The 15478-nt window shown below is 40.8% G+C and overlaps 1 protein-coding gene across 2 annotated transcripts in view; it reads right to left on the bottom strand.

Moving 5' to 3' along the window:
* The window catches only part of rimbp2b (RIMS binding protein 2b), a 77758-nt gene extending 62744 nt beyond the window's left edge, over positions 1-15014 (bottom strand). For both annotated transcript variants that reach the window (XM_061037649.1, XM_061037650.1), the window contains exon 1: positions 14881-15014. The gene's annotated coding sequence lies outside the window, so the exon portion shown is untranslated. The remainder of the gene's footprint in view (positions 1-14880) is intronic.
* Between the last annotated feature and the right edge of the window lie 464 nt (positions 15015-15478).

Raw genomic sequence — 15478 nt, 5'->3', positions numbered from 1 at the left:
TAAATGCACTTCTAAAGACCCTTTGTCTCAGATAAGAGAATCAGCTGCCTGAATGAATGAATAATACACTCAAGGGTCTAGCAGTTCAAAAACACCAGCTGCATGGTTCGTGCAGAGAAGAGGAGGGAATACTGATGAGTCCAGGTATTTCTTTAAACAGACAGAGCAGGCAGATCAGGACATATGAACCGGTATTGTGTGTGTTAGAGCCACGTTTAAAAACGCATCCCTCTCATCTCTCTCTCTCTCTCTCTCTCTCTGTCTCGGGTGCTTGAGGGGCGGTTTCTGCAGGGTGTGTTGGAGTGTGAGTCATCCTCAGTGCAGAGAGAGAAAGAGGGGAGAGGCATTCTTTAAGTCGAAGGCAGTGCTTATGGCAGCAATGCAGCAAGGATATACCAAACACCCTGCATCTTTAAAAGGGATTCAAATCCACCAGAGATATCAAACAGCAGCAGGCAATGGACTCCCAGCTGGTAAATGTACACCTGCATCCTATGCCAGTGTTATGCAATGACACATTGGCACAGCTCCAATGTGCCTATTGAATGATCAGAGCATCAGACACCAAAGCCTAAGCTTAATGTTTTAATAATAATGAGCAGCTATTATAGGCATGTTACTATAATAAGGGAAGGCCTTCACATAACTTCACAAGATATGAAATTAAATGAAGTGGAAGGTAAATGTAAAGTGAGCTGAGATAAATTAAGGTGATGGATTAGTTGGTGAGCTAATCAACACAATGACTATGAATTTTGGCTTTGCAGTCACATGCATACATCAAGTTTAGCAACAAACAAAGCATAGGGAATAGTATTGAATTGACTGTGACTGGGCAAGGGTGTCATTCTCTCACAGGGAAATAAAAATAAAAAAATAAAAACAGGACCTTTGACCTCCATGATCTCATCAGTCCATCCTTAAACCTTTTTTAGGGGTCTGTGCCAGATGCAAAGATATTTTCTGCAGGCATTTTTTGAGACAGCATGTTCAAAAGAATGAGACACAGAGACATGTCAAAACGGTTCCCGTGCTGATAGTTTTGACAGTTTGTCATGATTGGATGTTTCTCTTGATGGCTTTGCTTTTGTTCATTCTCTGTAGACATTAGATATATGTGTTATTATAGGTTTAGCTGATAACCTGATAAAGGACTTTTGTTCTATCAATACTATAAGAAGTTAAAAATGATACAAAAATAAAAACAAAAACTTACAACATGTGCTTGCATCAGGTGTAACAAAATGTGCCATAATTACACTCAGTCTCCCAAGCTAAATGAGGCAAGCTAAAAGAAGTACTGTGTAGGACCATTTTGTGGGGAGGGACTAAGAAGAGGTCATTTATAAGTTATGCAATGCTGTACTGAAATGTAACAAGAGAACAACCACAATGCCCTGTCAACACACAAACACCCTGTCCAATATACCAGCAGTGGCAAGCTGATTTAATATCCAAATAACTGTAAGTTAGTTACAACTCCACACCCATTTCTTAATACAAAGAATAGTTCGGACACAAGGGCTTAAACAGACATTTATGTTAATGAAAATCTTTAAGATTTCATTTTAGCATAAATATCCAAATATGCTCTGGGCCAGCATCACTAATATAAAGAGTAGCTGCTTGCTGCGAATAAACTCAGTCCATCATGTATAAAACATGTGAGTTGAAGGCCAATAAGGAGACATGTCTTGCTCTGTAAAGGTACAGTTCTATTTAATTCCAGGAGGCACCTTCATTTTGCTCCTGAAAGCATTTACACTTGTTTTCAGACATTTCTACAGACATCAAGAAGGAGGTGGAGCTATCTCACACCAATAACTCAACTTTGCAAAGGCTTTTTGTAGAAATACATTTTCAACCTTATTCCTTGTCAGATTCAACATTTTACCAGACCGTGTTACTGGAATTTCTTTTCTATCAATCTACAAGGATGTTAACACAAAGATGGTTTTACTTGATCCCAAAACAGGTCAGAAGAAGGTCTGACACTGACAGAGACTGGCTACTTGTCCCATCGAGAAACATCAAACAGACAACATTCAGTCCACTTGCCTGAACTTTCCCCTGACTTCCTAGATTTTCTCACTCACACTGTATAAAGGTCACCCTTTCACCTGGCCTTACCTTCTCCCACACAGAGACCGTGCAAGCTTTAAAGACGATTTCCCTCATATCCACACAGGCAGCAGCAAACAAGCGGTTTGTTTCAGTCTCCGCAGGTCTGTCTGAACTGTAGAACAGATGGCAGATAGACAAAGCTCCCTTCGTAGAGGTTTGAAAGCGCAGCACAGGTCTGCAACCTGATCCTGAAGTTCAGCACAAGTCCATACTGCTATCCAAGCCTGCCGATTGAATTACTGCGTTCTGCGATAGCTACAGTCACCTAATAACACACCGTCGTAGACTCTTACTGATAAGCAGTGTGTTAGACACGGTGAATTAATATGACTCAATGCCAGCATTACAGCTACATATAGTGAAGGATTGTCTTCTTAATAAGCAGTGGAAAAAATGCTTCTTTCGATAATATTAACAGGATTTTTTTTTAACTCCCAGTTATTTTCTGGTCCTTCTTTTACCCTCTAAGGGATGGGAGTAAAATATTTAGTCCCTGCTAAGTGGCTTGGTGCCATATTTTGCTCTGTGAGACCTCTGTCAGACCTCACTTTTAGTGCGTAGAGTACATTGACATGCAGCAGCTCCTAGAGTAGGAGGTTGGCTGCTTGCTATTTCTTTTGATGTCGATATAAAACACAAAATATATGAGAGGTTTCTTCATACTGATGTTGCGCTAATATTTACAGGACATTCCTGAGATGTCTGGCTCTCATTTTGCCGTAAAACTATGTGACAGCTTAGACATCAACATAAAAAGGCAACAGGGGAGGGAGAGAGATGTAATCTAAGCAAATGACCAATAAAACAACCTTTTGGTGAACTCATTGGCCAAAAGTCATGTCAGTAGTGGGAGTCATTCTTAGTTGAACTGTCAGGACCACTTGTCCCTCACGCTCATCCCAAAGTACCTCCTAAAAACAAAACCTCACAGAAGAAAACATCAGCAAGAGACAGGAGTCTCAACTTCAACAACAATCTCTTAGAAAAAAAAACTCTACACCACTGAACAAAACGCTCCGATGAACAGGCATTCCCAGCTGAGACAAAGGAGCAATTTGAGGAAGCAGGAGAGGGTTATAACAGGATACAACAACATCAACACTCCAGACACAGACAAAGCTGATCGCAACTCTTCTGACACTATGAGTGGCCAGCTTATCAGTCATCCCCTCTGCCTGTATGAGAAACGCTGGCAGCCATCGTTGGCCTTTAATTCCACTCAGGCACCAATCCAATTAAAGGGCACCAGACTGAGCAAAATCACCCACCTCCTGATGACTTACAATCATACAGATTTCAAAAAAAGCTGGTGACGCCTCTTACAAATATGCTAAAATGTCAAAAATCTGTAGAACATAAAAAAGGTAGTTCATTGATATGTTCATTTATTAAGCACAGAAACGTCTGCATGGCGTGTTTGGGAAATCTTTTTAAAGAATACAGTGCAGGCATCACCTTGCTGCATCATTTGTTTTGAGTTGGTTTTTTTAGGCAGTCTGTAATGACGATGACCCTCTTCTGTGCAGTAATATGCAATTCTTCATGTTGACTTCAATTATTTTACTAATTTTTATTGAATGCTGAAGACATCTCTCAGCTGAGTGCCCCTGCCTCCCCCTGCTCACACATTCGGGCAGGAATGACACAGACAGAGAGGCATCTCGTCTGCTCGTATTGATGTGAAACAAAGTGAGTGTCACGACTATTAGATTAAGAACATTAATTTGAAAAAAAAAAACAGGAATCTGTAGTTAAGTGACTGTTCAGCTGTTAGGACATCAGCTGGTGCTTATGGAAAGCCCTGCATTAGCTCACCGTTTGTCCATGAGCTAATCTGTACTTCCAGTACTGACCAAATATGTACAGGTTTGAAAAAATAACAGTTCTCGATACCCATCACTACTAAAGCACAAAGTGAATCTCCTGGGAATGCTTGTTGTGTTGGAACGTGTTGTGTTGATCAAAACACTCAAAGTGGAGTTACCAATGCAAAAATGCCTGTGAAATGATCTATATAAACAGTTAGACATCTCAGATTGGGTTAAAATGGAAAAAGAAAACATCATCTTATCATGTTTGGGTGTGAAGTGTTCCTTTAAACTGCTTTTATACTTGACAGTGCAGCTTTGGGACTTCTATGACAGGATTTGTAATTAGCCACTACATAATGGGGAATGACCTTATTAAGCTGCTGCTGGGTCATCATCAGATTTAGGTTACCAAAACACATAAGCAACCAATCATTCTTCTCTTGGGTACTGTCTCTTTAGATACTTTTCTTATCTCTGTGTCTTCAGATATTTTTCTTATCTCAGTTTGCACATGAGTGCAGGAACACACAATGTCAGATCTGGCTTCAGGAGAGCCAATATCAATATTAATGCACTGGCTGAGTCCATAAATACCAGTGGCCAGCCCGGAAATCAATGCACGCCTGCAACATATTTTAATCTCCCAATGAAGGTCACATTACTCCAACAATGCTTGAGACGGTGAAGCAAACACAAAGTCTACTGAATAACCAATCGGCTTTTGCATTCAGACCTGACCCTGGCCCAGTTCGAGTTATGTCACTGAACCAGAGACTGTATTGAAGAGTGTGAAGAAAAAAAAAAAAAGGGAGAGCTCATGAGCCATAAATGGATTTTGAAAGCCATCACACAGCATGCTCTGGCTGCATGTGAAAGGCTGTTTTCAGGGTTTAGCCCTTTTGTAACTCATGTGCATTATAGATGAGGCAGAGTAGAATGGGAGTGTTCAGTCAAGCACTATCAGTTACCAGAAGGCCAATTTAAATCTGCCCCATCATGACTAACCTCTCTTTTCAGAGCCACAGGCGTGACACAGCTACAAGCTCAGCTCAGCCCCCCCCCACCCCCCCCACCCCACCCCCGCCCCTGCTGGCAGCTGTAAACTACAGCACAACTGTCCGGCCTCATGCAGCTGCACTGAACGACAGGAAAAAAAAAACTCTACTCATTTCTAAAAACCGACTGACAGCCCAAGTGTTTCCTGCCATCACATGAATTTGTCACTCTGCTAACAGGACTTATGAAAGTTAAATGAACATTTTACGATCTTGTTAAAACCGGTTACATTATTAAAAGGGCACATTCATCCTGCGGGGCGAGAAAGAGAGCCTGTAGCAGATTGAAATTTTAATAAGCTCATTGCTGTGGCTAGAGATTGAGATACTTGGCAGAGAGTTACCTTTGAAATCCTGAGTATGGCCATGAGATGATTAACCATGTTGTATCATGCATGCTCTCAAGCGGGTCAAAAGACGGGGGGGTTGTGATAAACCCATTAGCTGGCTTTGTTTCAGACACTTCTCTTAGTGTTTTAATCTGTCATATGAAGCAATGTTTCTCCTGCTAGTTCTAATGTATTCACTTTAAGTTATAAAATGCTGCCAGGAGGACTACATATATTTTTCACATAACAGATTTCTGATTACTGCATTTTTTTTTTTATCTTAAATTAGCATGTTTTGCAGCAGAGGGGATTTTCTTTACGTAAAATGAACGAATACAGAGAGAGCAGTGTGATGCTACATCAGACAGCCGTCACGACAGACTAAAGGAAGGTGGTTCAGAAACACATGACCCCGGAGGAGACTGGAGAGGGCTCTCTCCCTCTCTCTACAATCTCTGATGAGGCTGTGATAAACGCTATCTCAGCATCATAAGTGTGCTGTTATCTGTGCAGTAAAGTCTCAACCACCGACTGCATACAGTGCTGCGTGTTCATATGTTTATGTGAGTGTGTTTGCCCCTTGTCTGTGTATGTGCTAGCACCAGACACCCTGTGTGTTAAATCATGCCACACACCCCGCCAGCTCCTTGCAGACCTGTTACAGCAGAGAGGCAACAGGCTTTCTTCCAACAGCAACACAATCTTACAGTTTACATTCATGGCTGCATCTCAGGCAGGAAATACAACAGGAATCAGAATCACTGCCTAGGAATGGTTCAACAATTTCCCCTTTCTTAACATTGGTTTGTTTGGAAAATACAAACCCATTTTTACAGGGTTTTTTCTAATTCATATATTTCAGAATGTCCTCATTGGTTCCCTTGAGGGTTATTATGGAAGGTTGTTATCTGGATCTGTTTTTCATCAGAAAAAAAATGTATTGCTCAGATCTGTAAAAGAAGCGAAAAGAAGCAAAAACCTTTAAGATATGGCATTTATTACTTTAAAGTGATGAGTTTTTCTATCAAGCCAATCTGTCTAAAGATGACTCATTTCTACATAGAGATGCTTAATGCTTGTTACCACTGCAGCAAGGCAGTAGTCAGAAGAGAAGATTTACAGAACTCCGCTTAAATGGCCATCGTTGACATTTTCTACAGCCAAGATTCACTGTGAGTGGTAACGCAGGAAGAGAATTTTCAGAAAACACGATGTACACATGCACAGGAAGAAAAACAAAGAGGTAACAGGGGGAGTCAATTTCAACAAAATCGAAAAGTTGCACAGAGGAGCTTTACATTTTATGTCAAATAGTTTTTACAAGATGATTGAAACTGGAACAATTTCAAATGAACTAGCTTATATTGACCTTTATTTATTTTAAAAACTACAGGTCGGTTGGTAATAGATGTAATGATTGGTGTCACCAGGTTAACTTTTAAGCAAATTTGAAAAATAAAAAATAAAAACTATAGACAACAAATAGGGCTAAAACAGCTCACTTGTTTGTATTGCATTAGTCCAGATGCAATTATAGCGAATGTACAGTATCTAAGTGACAGAAACCTTGAAGCTTAACCATTTTGCAAACACTTTTAAGACAGTCCACAAGCTCAAAATGTTCCTGTCTGTTGTCAAGTTAAAGTCGCAGGCTTCAATATCAAATCATGAGGTACAAATAATATCCATGCAACCTCAGTCAAGGTTTATTCTTCACTATTAAACAATGCTGATGAAGGCTTGTAAAAGTTCATGCAGGTAAATGTCCTGTAGCTTAAACATTTGGACACATTTAGACATTTTAGCATTCAGCATAAGAAAAGCTGCATCAGTAGTTTTCAACTTGAACAACTGAGCTGATAATGTATTTTTTTATTTTAGTCCCATAGCTGACAAGTTACATTTGGGACACCAAAATTTACTTTCACAACAAAAATGATTAATTGTTTGATATTATAATTAATTTTTTTTAAGATTTATTTTTGGGCATTTCGTGTCTTTATTGGCGAGATAGGACAGTGGATAGAGTCGGAAATCAGGGAGAGAGAGTGGGGAATGACATGCAGGAAAGGAGCCACAGGTCGGATTTGATCCTGGCCCGCCCGCTACAGGACTACAGCCTCCATACATGGGGCGCGCACTCTAACCACTGCGCTACCAGCGCCCCTAATTGTTTGATATTATAAATGATCACAGCTGAACTCGTAAAAATAGATATGATGAAAACATGACCAATCAGACAAATGCAAAACAGTATTCTCCAATTAACAAAGATTCTCACAAATTCTGCACAGAGTTATGCATGGAAAAAATGTCCTCTTGGGGTCAAGATGGTCTAGTGGTTAGGTCACACCCCATGTATACAGGCAACAGTCCTTCAAGCGTTCGGCCTGGTTCAAGTCTGGTCTAGGGATCCTTTCTGGCATGTCATTCCCCACTCCCTCTGCCCTATTTCCTACTCTACCCACTGTCCTGTCCAAATGAAGGAAGCCCAAAAATAAATCTTAAAAAAAGGACACTTAAGGTTTATTTACTGATACTGCAGACCAGAGACTGATAGTACAGTCATGAACTATCACATAGATATCAAGGTTCTTTCTCCCGGATGGCCCTTGTTCATCAATACGGCAGTGACTGATAAGTAAGTCCAGTGGAGAAGCAGAGCAGGCTGCTGAGTGAATGGTGTGTAGCCAGAACGGTGTGTGGTCCTGGGTCATCCAGCAGCATTGGACCGTTAATAAGGAGGGTAATTGAATTAGAGGATCAGTGGAGGCCTGTAGTGTGGGCGCCACGTGGCTCTAATTTCATTATAAGTGATGTAAACATGTGGTTGTGCCCCAGCGCAGGGCCTCCCACAGCAAAACATGCACCCACACGCACACAGACATTAACATAATGAAATAAATTATAAAACCACGAATCTACAACTGTTTGTCTCAGTCACATCTAGCCCCACCACACAAATACTTCCGTCTGTTTGTCGTCCCGTTCTCTCCATCGATTCTCAGCTGTGTGATTTTAATCTCTGAATATGAATAATTATGAATAAAGGATCATTTTGGCATGCATAGTGGTGTAGGAGGGTAAAGACACCGAGTTTGACCCCAGAGAATATTTTTAGTTTATGTTCAGAAAAACATGATGGGTACAGACTATGACTGTTTTTTTTTTATCAGTGTGATTCATATTTATGATCAGAACTCTAATGTGCCATTGGCCTGATGATTCACTTGACCATCAGACTGAGCACAGCTGAGTAAACCTGCAGGTCTGACTGTAGGCCTGCTCTCAGTGATGAATAGTTATTAGGGCAGGAGTTAACCAAGGAGAAACTGTTCACATCCCTAATAAGTCTTGCCCCTTGCCATCTCAGCTATGACACCGAGACACTCAGAGACAGATGGGGAGTCGGTCACACTCTTAGCTTTTCATTATGCAGGTGGGCCTATCAGAGCGCAGAACAAACACGGATGGATACGGAGACAGAAATAGTGCAGTTCCTACAATTTGTTGGCAAAACATCACAAATCAAAATTCTGGCAGCAAATGTTCTCCACTTTAAACAACGCATCTATTCATTCATTCCACATCGATCAAATGCTCAGTGCTGAAAGAAATGCTCAAACCTTGCTGCAACTAACTTTGACAGATGTGCCTGTATTTTTTGACTCCTTAGAAAGCCTGTCTATTTATCTCAGAAATGTAGTCGTGCAGCAGATTGGCAGGAAAAGTGGAGGGGGACAGACTTGGCGGTATCTGATACAGAAACATCCAAGATCACTCTCTTAGTTTTGCTAGTAGACAATTTAAAGAAACACTACGTCGCTTATGAGAAGAGAAAAAGCACATTTTCATAACGCAAAGGGAAATTTTAAATAATTAAACAAAATTGTCCTCGATTCATTGGAATGAATGGTTTTGCCGATTGAATGAAAAAATTGCTGGTTTTTACAGATGCACCGATCGACCAGCTGGTGACCAGAGTCAGACAATTTTCAGCCCGTTCAGCCATGACCGGCCGGTCCTCTCAAATATATCCGATTCTAATCTGTGCCGACTTCAGATGAACACACATGAGCCACACTGTTCCTGCAATGCACACAGCGCCACAGACACTAATGTGGTAGCTACACACAAACAAGCTAACAAGACGGCAGTGTGGATGTGAGGTGTCTATCAGTGGATGCAAAAAAACAAAACATTGACCTACTGGAGAGTAATCAAAGACCGTTTCACTAATTAATTAATTCTTTGTGGCCACATATCTGTCACCAAGCAGTGAGAAAGATAAAGGTAGACAGGCAAGAGACTGCAAGCAATCGTCTAAAGAATGGTCCTGAGTTGTAGTTATTTGATGTATAATACATAATTCCTTCAGGAGTCAGGGAGTATGCAGCTGAAGAGATGGAGAATGTTTTACTTTAGATGAGAACACAGAGATAGTCATGTCCTGTTGCAGTTATGAAGACTTTTTTAAACAAATAGTAAGCCTGATTGGCAGTCAGTGTTTATAAGGGACAGACAATTTAATTTCCATAAAAGGAAATTTACAAAAATGTTTAATTTTTCTGTCAAGCATAGTTCTTTAAAGATAGAAAATTGAAATCAGCCATAATTAGAATCTGCAGATCAGGGACACCTCTAAAAAGATCTGATATAGGAATCAGCCAAACAAAATGCAAACGATGCATTTTGTTTCTTTTTTACAGTTGCATTCTTGATAACGGAATATTGTAAACAACAAAACTGTACCTCTCTCGCTGTAAACAAAGTAAACAAATTAGCTACTTTTTGTTAATCTTTATGCTCAGTGGCTTTTGATTCACTGATTTTACTACTGATTTAACCAGCACAGCATGCTCACAATATGGAGAACTGTTATGGTTTGTTATAACTGAAAGTGATTGAAACAAAAAAAGTTTAATTTATACTATATGACAGCAATTTTCAACTGATGCATAATTTACAGGCAGAGAAGTTTAGTCAGTTTCCTTGATCTCCAAAAACTCCTGCAGTCAAACACTTAAAAGTCTTATAACAGAGGAAAATGTTACGCAATAACAACTCAGTATCTGTGAAATTCCCTCTTCAGCACAAATCTGTGCACATAAAAGAAGACAAACAACAAGGGTGGAAAAAAGTGTACAAAATCTCTGGGGCAAAGTAAAAAAAAAGTCACTTTTGTGAAAATTGCTCACAGGAGACCATACTCAGCTAAGATGTACCGGTTTCAGACAGCTGTGTTCACGGGGAAGATACCTTCAACAGGGCGTGTCTGCGGTTTGTTGATTGCATCTCCATCATAAGATAACAGAGCTGCAGGCTAATGGAGCCTGCTGAAGAAGTGCCTCTTGCTCTGTCAATTTTTCATTACCACTTCACTCAGCTCTATGCAGGAACATTCAGAATTGTAATTACTGTTGCTACACCAATCTTCTAGAATCCATAATCAGCTGTTTGTCCACTTGAGGGGACTAACAACGTCACCTTGAACCCACCCACCCCTGTTCTTCCCAGTTCATTTCTGTTGACTGAGAGGTGTAAAACACCAGCTTACATGATAGGAAGCATGTCAACTTCAAAATGCTTGTTTCCCAGCAACCACTGCAGGTACGAGGGAAGAGCTTTTATGTGACCAGAGGTCTGTCAAGGATGTTATAATAACAACAAGATACAGTGAGTTGGGGCTGAATGAAAACTCTCAATCAAAACAATAAAAAAAGACGATGCCGAGGCTGGCCCCGGTGAAAACGAACTCTGTGTTGACCGTAGTCAATACAAACAGGCGAAACCAACCTGAGAAAGACAATATGTTTACCAAAGATGTATCCAAGTATAATTTACATGAAGATTTTATCACAGCAGCACATACAGCTACAGTACGGCAGCTTTCAGTAGCAGCTCCCGCTTCCTTATGCAGCGCTTTTTGACGTAACATCCGGTGTTTCCTTGGCAACGATAAACATTTTGTGTCTGTCATGGCGGCTGCCGCGAAGATAGGGTCCTTTACAACTATAAAATTACAGATTATTCTGGCTTTGATAACTGTTTATAACTGTAATATTTGAGGTACTGTAAGTACTCAACAAAAACTTATATATACAGTAACATGGGCCTAGTCAATTTTTAATGAAACATGAATCTGTATTGACATATATTGGGTCATATATGTAGTAGTAAATAAATGTTGAAGTTGGTGCCTTCTTGGCCGAGAAAAGGCAGAAAGTGTCTTTTTGGCTCATGTGGATGAAAGAGACCAAATCCCAGAATGCACTGCACCGCAGGCCAGTCCCACTAAGGTCAGGTTTACAGACATATTTATTTCAACACCTAAGGCCGTTTCCTCAACTGATTCAGAGATTTCTTCCAGAAGGAATTGGTATCTTGGAAATTCCTGGCAGAAAACAGACTCTATGTCTGTGTCCACAGGCAAACAGTGAGAGTACCGACACTACCAGTCCGCCCCAGCTTGAGCCGCCCCGGCTCCTCGTCCTCACCACCGCCGACAGGCAGGCCTTATGTCTCGGCTGCTGGCGGCAGCCAGTAATATAGCAATATAGCCGCGAGACAGTTTTGTTTCTCGGCTGCTGCGGCCAGCGGCAGCCCCAGCTTTCAGCTTTCTCCATAGAGCCTGTTAGCATAGCTTCCAAGCAATATGGCGGACGTTAAGTTTCGATTCTGGGAGTGAGTTCCCACCCACTGATCTGTGATTGGTCTGTAGCTTCAGTGGTTAAAAATATGAGGAACTAGCGTTGTAGTTTCACCCCGCTAACCGCAACAGCTTCCAATGACGTAAAATGACGATTTTTGCGTCATCAGAAGCTCCTTTTCAGACTTAAAAATACAAAGATTTCCCATCTCAGGGGAAAATTGGGACGGGATGCACGACCATTCAAAAATACTACCAGGTTACTAATGATACAAAGCTTAATGCAAATGGGTGAAGTATCCCTTTAATGTCCACATTTCATATTAAACATCTGTTTAATAAAATGTCCTCTTCACAGAGTTGTTGCAGGATCTTTATGAAGTTTGATAGAATGACAGATTATAAAAAATCCATGTGAGGCTGCCTGGGAAATGCTACAGCACATGACTGAAATGGCAAGTGAAACCCCTGTAGAAATGTTGACAAGTTAATTATCAAGTAGCCATGTCACAAGCAGGAGGAGAATTTAAAAATAAAGTTCACACCACCCTAATTATGCAAAAAAAACACAGTTGGTAGTGCTAACCTAGCACCCCTAGAGATCATACAGCACTGTGAGTCCAAGACAAATTTCCCCAAGGGGACAATAAAGTGTATCCTATCTATCGCAGAATACAGCTGGCTAACTTTAAAACCAGAGGGCCTCGCTCTCAGTGTGTGACAAGAAGGTTGGAGAGGTTGTGAATATCATGGGGTGCTCTGATCTTCTGCCAATGATCAGAACCAAGGTGCGAAAAAAACAAGTATCTAGAAAACTATGCTTTCCGTTTCCTCTGTTACTATTGCAACCAGTAAAATGTACTTTTCTTGATCACCAGGAAGTATACATCACGTTTCATAACGAGCAGGAAGAGGCTGCTAATAACCAAGCTTGTATGGAACAGCGAAACATGTCACCCATAACTTCACCCTGTGTAAAACAACTGTCTGGGAAGTGCTTAGGAAACACAGGACAGAAAGGCAGCAGCCCCATGAACACACACACACACACACACACACACACACACACACACACACACACACACACACACACACACACACACACACACACACACACACACACACACACACACACACACACACACACACACACACACACACACACACACACACACACACACACACAAAACTTATCCCCTTTGCGTAAGCACCACACTGAGGTCTAATCGATGCAGCTCATTCATATTGAACCGCAGACATCAGGGGAAGCCGGGGGAATTACAAGCAGCCTCCATTGTGAGATCTCAGCCTGGAGGAAGCCTGAGGAAAACAAAGCCAGCTCCGCTCTGGAAACCTGCTGTTTACTGTCCTTGGCTATGAGGTCTCCTCACTCCAAGGGAATTGAAGCGGTACAGGTAGATTAGTAAATAAAGACACTGTTAAAGATCAAAATTCCATCTTCTTGAGATGTTGACTCGGTAACTGTTAGGAAAGCAACAATTTCCCCCCATAAAGGGTTTAATAAATGGTAAGTGGATTGCACTTCGATAGCAGCTTTCTTGTCCCGGAGCCTTTCTAGTTGAACAATTAAAATGACAGTACACTACATATCAACATTCACACACAAATACATTCATGGCAAAGGCTACTATGTAAAGTGTCAATCTGCCCATCAGGATCTAATCTCTTCACTTTCATACTAAGCCTCAAACAGCAACTTGGAGTTCGATGACGTGCCCAAACACACAGTCAGGTGGACTGGAGGTATCATTGGTCCAACTGCAGATAATCACGATACCACCGCTACCTCCTGAACCAAAGCTGTCCCAGTCAGTTCCTCTGGTAACTGATGTATTATTTTTCAGGAGGCCTCAGGGAAAGAAATTAGATAGGGACCATCTCTGAACTTCATTTTCTAATTTGATTTGTGATCATATAAATGCACTCAGAGGTGTCCATAATATATAGGTCATGTACAAAAAAAATATCAATTATTTTTTTAATTAAAGGTATTAAAATATTTGACTCAGCACCCCTGTGCAGTGCAGGTTGTCAATAGTAGTGTAGTTTTAAATGTAGTAGGTGGGGACCTGATGGCCTAGTGTTTAAGTCGCGCCCCATGTACTGAGGCTATAGTGCTTCAAGCGGCCGACCCAGGTTCAAGTCCGACCTGCAGCTACTTTCCTGCATGTAATTTCCCACTATCTCCCAATTTCCTACTTTATCCACTGTCCTATTAAATAAAGGCAAAGAGCCTAAATAAATATTTTAATGAAGAAGTCTCAAGGGCCCATTTTATTTCATTTTATGTAATGGAAATATCATATTAATATTTCCAAACTCAATCTTGTTTTTTTCCTTATTCCCTTAAAAATAAAAACTGTAAAAATTGTCTATTCTGTCTTTACACCAAATTGATGCCATAAACTTAAATTAGTTGCTGAGGATCACTGATAATAAATTCAAAAATAAAATGACCGTTCAAGGTTATGATTCATTAGGAAAATATCATCTGCAAACAAATTTGATTGACTCAGTAACCTCCTCGGACATGGAAGATGTACTGTAAATGTGTGTACCTCTGTTAGGGTCATTGTCTTCTTACTTTATACTTAAATGGTCAGCAATTATGGCATACCAAGAAAACTGCCATTATGGCCACAATTAATCCAAATGATGATTCTAATTGAACACGAGTAGAGGGGAGCACGGCTCATTTCAAAATTAAACCAGTAACTGGAGGAAAAATAACTCATGGTTCACAAGTTCACAATCAGAGGCAGGGAGAGGAACATAAAAGCCAGACAACTGCTTAGAGCAAATGCCTCCACAGCCACTTCAACTGCCCCTAATGGCCCATGCCCAGTCCTGCACCAACAAGCATTTTTCTCCTTTTAACAAGGAGAACTCACCAGTAATTTCTGCTTTTGCCTCTGGTGGCTCAAGGTCTGAGGGCCAAGTCTCAGAGCTCTGCTGTTGGCCTCTAGAAGATGAAAGCTGTCCACACGCTGCACATCTGGGAGCTGGAGGGGCGGGACTTCATTTCGAAGCTGTGGGACGAAACAGAACACAGTTGGTCATATCAATATAGTAATAATCGCGCAGAGTAATTCTATTATAAACATAACCCTTCCACAATAGTTAGTGGTCGCTATCACAGTACAGGGTTTACATTGCCGCAGTGGCAAATTTTAGGATATCAATGGCGCCACCATTTTAACCACTGGCCCTGGATCATTATTTTGGCTCAGAAAATAACAGTCAAGAATTTTCAACTCCAAATGAAGAAGATTAACTGATATGATGCAAAGGTTATTCATTTAAAAACCTTTTTCTACTTTAATGAGCACTTCCTCCATCTCCTCCTGGGTTGGCTGGTTTGATGTCCTACTGATGCCCAGGCTGTAAATCCTATGTGTCTGGCTCTTGACCCTTCTGTTTTCCTACTCTGTGTCACTCTCCACTGACTCTTCTGGGGATTTATTTTGATTAAAATTGTGTTTTTGCCTT

This window comes from Labrus mixtus, chromosome 5, assembly GCF_963584025.1.
Source record: "Labrus mixtus chromosome 5, fLabMix1.1, whole genome shotgun sequence".
NCBI lineage: Eukaryota > Metazoa > Chordata > Actinopteri > Labriformes > Labridae > Labrus > Labrus mixtus.
This window is presented reverse-complemented; position numbering and strand designations above follow the sequence as displayed.